We start from the raw sequence: 9,164 nt of genomic DNA on the forward strand, positions 1-9,164 counted from the left end.
CAATAAAAACCCCAGAGTTGTTGTTTGTATGCTGCCGTTAATGCCCGTAATAAATAAACAAAAGAAAAAACGAGGTGAACAGACTTTGCTGTGAGGAGCTGTCAGAAAGTTTCACCTGTCTCTCCTAACTATCCGCACATCTCCTGTGCTGCTGACGTATCCTCCGTCTCGCTCCCTTCACGTCTGAGGACGGTAGAGATAGAAACAAACCACGGGGACTTCATTGCTGTCATTACTACAGCCGTGTGTAACGCAGGTCACCATCCGAACACAATTGGAACGATACAGGTAACGCTAACGGCGGCTAGCTTCCTATAAACGCTGCTCTTACATAGGCTGTCACTTAAAGCTGCTGCGCTATGTCAACAACATGGCGACAGTGGGCGTGCCCGTACGTGAGTGACGTCAATCGAATGTCTATTTGCACCTCAATGAAGCCTACTGTATCAGCTCGCCCTGTTCCTCAGGTCAATGAAGATGGTAGGCTACTGTAGCCTATCATGTCGCCCCGCTCCTCGGCTCCAACTCACTGCACGCCTGGGGCTGCTCAACGTCAGTGCCGCCTGTTTGTCTATCAGGAAAAAACTACTGGCCAGATTATCATGAAGCTCGTGGAGGGAAGGAAGGGTGTAGCCAAGGAAGAGCCAGTTACATTTTGGATCCATATCCAACTCAACTTGGCCTCCCAAACTGGCAATTGGCCATCATTGCCGTAGGTTTGCGGTTGCGCTGTGTGTGTCGCCGCGCGAGCATAACCAAGTCCTTACACAAGTCCTTACCCATGCGTCACCAGGGGGGTCTGAAAAGTTGCCAAATTTGGTCACTTTGGAATAGCTGCTGCGGTCTCATGCAAAATGTAGGAATAGGACTAGGAGGATTGTTTCTGCAAAACAGATATTTAGAGCTTGGATCATCACCAGCCAAATTGGCTCGTAACTTTACAAAATGTTACCCACAGTACATGTTTACCCACATTTGGTGGGTTGGCTGGTGTTCATTTCAAGCCCCACACGCAAACACACACGCACGCACTTGCACACGCACACACTCCCCCTGTGTCTCTCTCTAACAGGAGAATCCGAACAGTTTGCAGCGTTCCTTGCAGCCGTTTAACCGCATGTTTGCCTTGGCATCATGTTTGAGTGAACATGTTTGCCTTGGCATAATGTTTGAGTGAACATGTTTGCCTTGGCATGATGTTTGAGTGAACATGTTTGCCTTGGCATAATGTTTGAGTGAACATGTTTGCCTTGGCATGATGTTTGAGTGAACATGTTTGCCTTGGCATCATGTTTGAGTGAACATGTTTGCCTTGGCATCATGTTTGAGTGAACATGTTTGCCTTGGCATAATGTTTGAGTGAACATGTTTGCCTTGGCATAATGTTTGAGTGAACATGTTTGCCTTGGCATCATGTTTGAGTGAACATGTTTGCCTTGGCATCATGTTTGAGTGAACATGTTTGCCTTGGCATCATGTTTGAGTGAACATGTTTGCCTTGGCATCATGTTTGAGTGAACATGTTTGCCTTGGCATCATGTTTGAGTGAACATGTTTGCCTTGGCATAATGTTTGAGTGAACATGTTTGCCTTGGCATAATGTTTGAGTGAACATGTTTGCCTTGGCATCATGTTTGAGTGAACATGTTTGCCTTGGCATCATGTTTGAGTGAACATGTTTGCCTTGGCATAATGTTTGAGTGAACATGTTTGCCTTGGCATCATGTTTGAGTGAACATGTTTGCCTTGGCATCATGTTTGAGTGAACATGTTTGCCTTGGCATCATGTTTGAGTGAACACATGAATGAGTTCTCTGTCTGACTGACGGTTACTGTGGTAACGTACACACGGTCATTCCTGCTGAACGCCACACTGAGTGTGCACTGTTGTGTGTACGCGTGTACATCTGCATGTAGCTCTATATGGAATCTGTTTAAATGTTATCCAAACTGAGCTTTTTATAGTCACTAGGGTCAGGTTCTTACTTAAAGTCCCTGGAAACCAAAATCCACAAAAACCTTCTAACTATTACATTTATGGTCTTGTGTGAGTAATTGTGTGCCTCAGAAATTAATTTACATTACTTTCAACCCTAACCCCAAAAATTGACACTTTTCTACAAGGTCCAATTGAAGAGAGCGGAGCGCGCGGTGCTAAAATGCATGATCTTATCACGTCATAAGATTTAATCGAATCACACACACGCATGCACGCACGCGCGCACACACACACTGACACACACACAGTAGCGCAGCGGCAGAGATCTCTTCCTCTCTGTAAACCCTATCTGTCTGTGCTATGCGCCGAGCAACGCGCGAACACACACACACACACACACACACACACACACACACTCCATCTCTCTTTCCTTCTCTCTCTCTCTCTCTCTCCGTTAACGGAGAGAGAGGTCTCCTCCGAGCAGGTCTCCTCCAGCAGGTCTCCTCTGCTGCAGACGGGACACGCCCACACAGCCGGGAGAAAATACACTCTAAAATCGAATTGATTCTCATGACTTTTGCCATGACTGTCAAACCTAAATTTATATACTTTGCGACGTTCATCATCGTTCAAATTTGGCTGGTGGCTTATTAACATAGGTTCCTGTGATGTGATGAACTCAAAATGCTAAATAATAAAAACAATATTTCTGGTTTCCAGGGACTTTAAAGATTCAACATTCAAGATTCAAGATAGCTTTATTGTCTGTCACACAGTGACAGAAATTCTCCTTTTGACAGGGTCCATAAAGTGCAGCTCAAGAATATATTTCCACATTAAAAACACACATACATTAATACATACAATAAAAACAGACATCAGACAAAGCAGTGTTTAAAAAATGTAGTGCCTATTTAAAAAGTCCAGTCATTTAAAAATAATAATAAAACAAGTGTTATGGTTTAAGAAGCTAAAATGTTGTGGTTTAAAAAAACAAAAACAATGTGCCTATTTTAAAATGTTCAGGGCGGTGGTTGCAGATGGGATGAATGATTTTTTGTATGTGTTTTTCCGGGCCAGTGGAATTGTGTAACGGCGGCCTGATGGAAGTAGCTGAAATGATTGGTGGAGGGAGGTGAGGGGGTGAGAGGGCTCCTGTGTGATTTGTGTGGCTTTCCTGATTAATGACCGGTTGTATATTACAGACAGGGGAGTTTGGGGTGAACCGATCATTTTGCTTGCCTGATTGGCTGTACGGGAGAGTTTGGTTTTGTATTTGACGGTGAGGGAGTTGTACCAGGATGTGTACAACATCCTGGTGTAAAGCATTCCTACTTTCATTCTCTCAGAATTCCATGTCATTTTTGGTACTGGTCTTCCAAAACAGTAAAAAAGTAACTATCAAACTCAACGCACAGAAATGCATCCCATGGCATCAAACTATCAATTGTGTGTCAATGGGATATCTGCTGTAGCTTTGTTTGTTTGTTTGTTTGTTGTTGATTTCTTGCTGTGTGCACCAAATGTAAAAACAACAAACAGAGATCAAACAAACAAACTGCCAGCCATTAGTATAATAGGCTACAACTATTACTTTTTGGAGTACTAGGGTATGGGCCCCAGCTCGCCCGCTGTGTGGCCTCACCTACTCTATTGGCATGTGCAGCGCACAATTGCCCAACTTCGCATCACCGATGACATCACTGTCACTGATGATGTCACAATGCCTATGACATCACTGGTGATGTCACATTACCTATGACATCATCAGTGATGTCATACGATGATTTTGGTCAATAATGATGTGACTGATGATGTCATAGATACATTGTGACATCATCAGTGGGACAAAAATGGAAACAGACAAACATTGCCAACTTGCTCCTTTTTATATAAGGATAATTAGTGGTGCTGATGCTGTATGCTAATAGATAGAGTGTGGATAATACAGTAGCCTACATGCTTTGAATCCCTTAATTTTAGGTATGCAGTGTTCTAAGCAGACTGGATGGCATGCAGCAGATGATAGAACACTCATCCATAAGAGACTTGAGACTTGACTTGGACTTGTGACCAAAGACGTGAGACTTGACTTGGACTCTAGCTCAAAGACTTGAGACTTCCCCCGGCCACGACCCATTGCTGCGCAACAGCTATAATTAATTCCTGGAATTCAAGGACCTCCAATTAAACATCAAAGCCTATGTGAATTGCTATTAATTTTCTTTTTTTCAGTACACCAAACAACTCGCGGTTCTATGCCTGCGCCAAGTCAAGCTGAAGTTTACAGTACATCCATGTCTGTCAGGACTCATATCTTTAGTGAAGACTTTGAGGGAATTTAATACAAGGTTTTAAGTATTATTATTATTATTTTTAGCAAAATGACATATGATTCCAGGGAGTAATTTCCAGTGAGAAACATGGCGTCTTTCCTTAGAGACTATTTTTTACAGAGGAGTGCAGAGGACTGATAGAGAGCCTCGTCACACGGTGCAACGGCAATCACCTGAAGCCCTGAAGCTCAGTATCAGCAAAAAACTAATGAACGTGTGGTGGACTACAAGAGGATCAGGAGGCCACACCTCCTGTCCTGGTTGTCATCCAGGAAGAAGTAAAGAGTCATACAAGTATCTTGGGGTCCAAATCAATATCATTAATATGGTTATTAGGTCAACTTAAAGGATTTTGCTGTCTACAAAAGTAAGTGACAGCACTTCCACTTTGTGTAGAATGACCAAAGATCATTTTCTCAGCTAAAGTGTTAAGCAAAACATTATGATGTCACAGTGAAGTTGACCTTTCAACCTTTACATACTGTATAACATGTCATCACTTCATAATTTCATCCTGCAGACATTTGTGTGAAATGTGGTCATAATTTAGCATAGGATTCTTTTTGTCCAAAATCGTCTTCTATGAGGTCACAGTGACCTTAAAGGAGAATGTCTGTATTTTTCAACCTGGACCCTATTTTTAAAACGTTCTATGTCTAAGTGACTAATCAGGAGAATTGTATCTTTATTGTTTAAATTGGTGCAGTATCACGCAAGAGCATGTGAGCGGCACGGGCTGCAAGACGGGTTGGTACAGTACGTACGTTTACTAAAAGTGCTTCTTTTTGCAACACTTCTATTTACCTTGCAGGCCTTGCAGCAGCTTGTTCATCCTCTGCCTGTTGCTCCTCTCTATCCTCGTCTGCTCTTCAATCTGTAGCTCTTCTCCATACAGTATACTCTGGCTCAAATAAATATGGTTTCCTCATCTATATTCTCTAAATCAGCGAAATATTCAGCCATTACTTACCAAATGTGTCAGATAACAATAAGCTACGCTTTCTGTTCTTCAACACAACAAACTCCCCCAGCTCGTTTCAGTCACGTTTCCACAGCTGACTTCCTGCCACAAGACAACTCTCACGAGACTTGGACCAAGCAGAAGGCAATTGTAAATTTTCTCTCTCTCTATTATAACAATCTGAGCCTGTCCGTTGCAAAAATAATCACTTTTAGTGAACGTACAAGCTTGCTTAGTAGACGTGCATGCATGCTTCACATATGCCCCATGCACTGCCTCTGCTCCAGCCCGTTGTGCAGCCACCAGCTGAAGCGATCTAGGTTAATACTGGACAAAATTCAAAAATTGTTTGTTCAGATGAGTCAGAGACAAAAAGGTACGTAAATAGCGTCAGGGTTAAATACCGAAATTCTCCTTTAATCTTTGACCACCAAATTGTAAAAAATTCATCTTTGAGTCCAAGTGGACGTTTGTGCCAAATTTGAAGAAATTCCCTCAAGGTGTTCCTGAGATTGTGATAACTGGCCGGCCAGCTGTTGCTTCCAATACCACTGAGGTCCCTTCTACATCGAGCGCTGTCCAAGGTGCTGAAGGCGACGGTCTAGACGCACGGATGGTTTTCCGCCAGCGAGTGATTGAAGATGATGAGCAGGTGGTATCTATCGGTTTGCAATTATCTCAGATGTAATGCACCTGCCGCCGGCTCTATTTAACATCTCTCTTCACAGATAGCCGGCGCTGAAACTTGGATACTACTGACATTGCCAAACGCCACGGGACTGCTCTGCCCTGAATGCCTAAGCCTGCTTTCGTCTGCCCGTCTGTGGATATTGTGTGTTTGACAGTGAGCTGGAAAGCGCTGGATCGTGCTTTGCTTTCATTTGGATTCTGTAAACATTTTGACTTTGTAAACCTTACCTGATCTTCCCCGTATGTTGGAAACCTGGACGTCTATACTATTTAGTTTGTGTATTCCTGGAGTGACTCTGTCTTAGTTTATTAGTGGAGCTTTCTGTTTGGAATCGGACGACTGGATTAAGTGACATTTTATTGCTTTATTGATTTTGCTTCATTCTGCCTATTGCGTGCCTGGGAATCTAACCCACACCCTGTACTGTTTCAATTGCCCTTCTTCAGCCACTATTGTACAGGCGTAACAGAGATATCACGCTCACGAGAATGGACTGGACGGACGTATGGACAGACAACTCGAAAACATCCTGTAATGCTGTCACCAGGAGACATATAAAACGATATCCTCTTTAGTTGAGTGCACTGCATGAGGATGAATATAAAACATCTTAGCATTGTCGATAACTGAATTTCCGTCATATTTGATCGTGTCTTGGACGCAAGGTGACAAAACGTGAATGCAAACTGGGTAGTGGAGCATCTTTCACTGTTTCCAAAGAGGTGTTCTTCTCTCCATGGCTGATGGCTGAATGTGATGCCTGATGGGGTGCCCAGTGGCTGTAGTGGAGTTTGGAGGTTACTGGAGGTTACAGTTTGTGGTATGGGTTGGGGCCAAAGAAAAGCTACTAAGGTCTGATGGCGAGTGAGGAGTTAACTTTGCTGATTTATACACAAGTTTTGGAAGTTGACATGTTGACCTGCTTTTTTTTTATGGCGATTAAGTAGTCTAACGTGTTATGACTGAGAATTGGATCATTGCCAGCAGTTCTAACAGTCTACTGCCAGTAGCTTGACAGTGACGGTTTTAGAGATTTGCCATGGAGAGTTTAAATGAACTTATCGTTATCACAGCCTGCGGTTGAGGATTTGTTTGACAATATATTTATATATATATATATATATATTATATTTTTATACTATAGAATATTTTATTCCCTTGTTCAGTTAACAAGCGGAGCCACATTTTTAAATGAATATAATAATAATAATAATAATAATAATAATAATAATAATAATAATAATAATAATAATGGAACCCATATTTAAGTTTCTGTTAGCTAAAATCTAAAAAGCAAGGGGAAAAAAAGCTGTTGACATTTGCATGTGATTTTTGTGCCTGTCTGCAGCCTGGTTTGAGCTTGGAGTTCAGGCAGTGATGGTGACAGGGAGGTGTTCTCTCATGTCATCATTGTGAAAGTCAAGATGGAGCTCCACAATGATATTTGTCACAAGCCTGGAGGAACAGAGCAGGAAAGGCTTCAGTCATAGAGGTCAGATGTGCCTCCTGCTATAGAGACAGTCCGCATGTCTGGGAACGCCCATACAGGCTCTAGGAACGCCCACAATAGACGCTGGTCAGCTGGCTCAGCCTGGCTGGGGGCGTGGTCAGGGTGGGGTAAAAACCCCCGTTCTATCCATTCAGCAAAGTTAGAATTTAGCTGATAGCCCAGCCGAGGAATTTAACCACCGCAGTAAATGCACATCTGAGCAGACGTCTTGTGTTCTGCTCTAGAACCCCCAAACATGTGGTTTAGAGCCGCAGCACCGTCTTTTGGTGAGTCAGCCCATGAGATATATCGGCGGTTTTACCCCACTCGCGCGCCAGCCGTTTAACATTTTGTGGGCGTTCCCAGACATGCTCTCTATGGCAGCACTGTGTAATGCTGACATTTTCACAGCTCCATTGTCATCACCTGATTTGCAATATTAATGTTCACAGCAGGCATAAAACATGTCAAGCTTCCATTTTATTCAACTAATTACAGTAGTAACAGTATTTACAGTAGTAACAGTATTTACAGTAGTAACAGTATTTACAGTAGTAACAGTATTGTGATCACTGATAGCTCATCATACTGCATACTTTTGGAGAGCAGTTAAGGTGGCATTAGGGTAGCAGGGTGGCATAGAGAGCAGTTAAGGTGGCATTAGGGTAGCAGGGTGGCATAGAGAGCAGTTAAGGTGGCATTAGGGTAGCAGGGTGGCATAGAGAGCAGTTAAGGTGGCATTAGGGTAACAGGGTGGCATAGAGAGCAGTTAAGGTGGCATTAGGGTAGCAGGGTGGCATAGAGAGCAGTTAAGGTGGCATTAGGGTAGCAGGGTGGCATAGAGAGCAGTTAAGGTGGCATTAGGGTAGCAGGGTGGCATAGAGAGCAGTTAAGGTGGCATTAGGGTAACAGGGTGGCATAGAGAGCAGTTAAGGTGGCATTAGGGTAGCAGGGTGGCATAGAGAGCAGTTAAGGTGGCATTAGGGTAGCAGGGTGGCATAGAGAGCAGTTAAGGTGGCATTAGGGTAGCAGGGTGGCATAGTACCCCTGTCATGATGCAACAACCATGCATCCTGCCGAAATGTGCTCGAGCAAGACACTTCCTGTAAATAAATGCCTCAAACAAGTAAAATGTGTATGTTGCCATCTTATTATCAACCACAGAGAGAGAGAGAGAGAGAGAGAGAGAGAGACACAGAGAGAGAGAGAGAGAGAGAGAGAGAGAGAGAGAGAGAGAGAGAGAGAGGGAGAGAGAGAGAGAGAGAGAGAGAGAGAGACGCTACATCTCTATAATAAGCGTATTGGAGCTGAACCAAATGAGAGGAAATAATGGAGGCAGCAGACTGCTGATGCATTAGAAATGTGGACCTATTTAGGAGGAGTGAATTGCATCTATCTCAATGTAAATCAAGGCTCAAACATTTCAGACTGTGTTACAGTCAAATGATAAGAGGGAAACATTCACATTCATCATAGGGAACAGTCTGACACATCCAGACATACACTGTACACAATCACACCAAACGAGCACGCAGCCACCCACATATAACCCCCCCCCACCCCACACACACACACACACACACACACACACACACACACACACACACACACACACGTTAAAACAGTATTTCAATTTGTTGCCGTTCATACCTTATTAATAACTCAAAACACAAACTGTTGCTATTCCTTGTTAATATCTTAAGCCTGCTTTATGAATCTGTCTCTTTTTTCCATGATTCACAGAACTA

The 9,164-nt window shown here is 43.2% G+C and overlaps 1 protein-coding gene across 1 annotated transcript in view; it reads right to left on the reverse strand.

Moving 5' to 3' along the window:
* The window catches only part of LOC310793861 (protein sidekick-1-like), a gene marked incomplete at both ends in the record, with an annotated part of 384,133 nt that overhangs the window by 169,879 nt on the left and 205,090 nt on the right, over positions 1-9,164 (reverse strand). The window lies entirely within an intron of this gene.

The sequence above is a fragment of the Poromitra crassiceps genome (genome assembly GCF_964638095.1).
Source record: "Poromitra crassiceps genome assembly, chromosome: 19".
NCBI lineage: Eukaryota > Metazoa > Chordata > Actinopteri > Beryciformes > Melamphaidae > Poromitra > Poromitra crassiceps.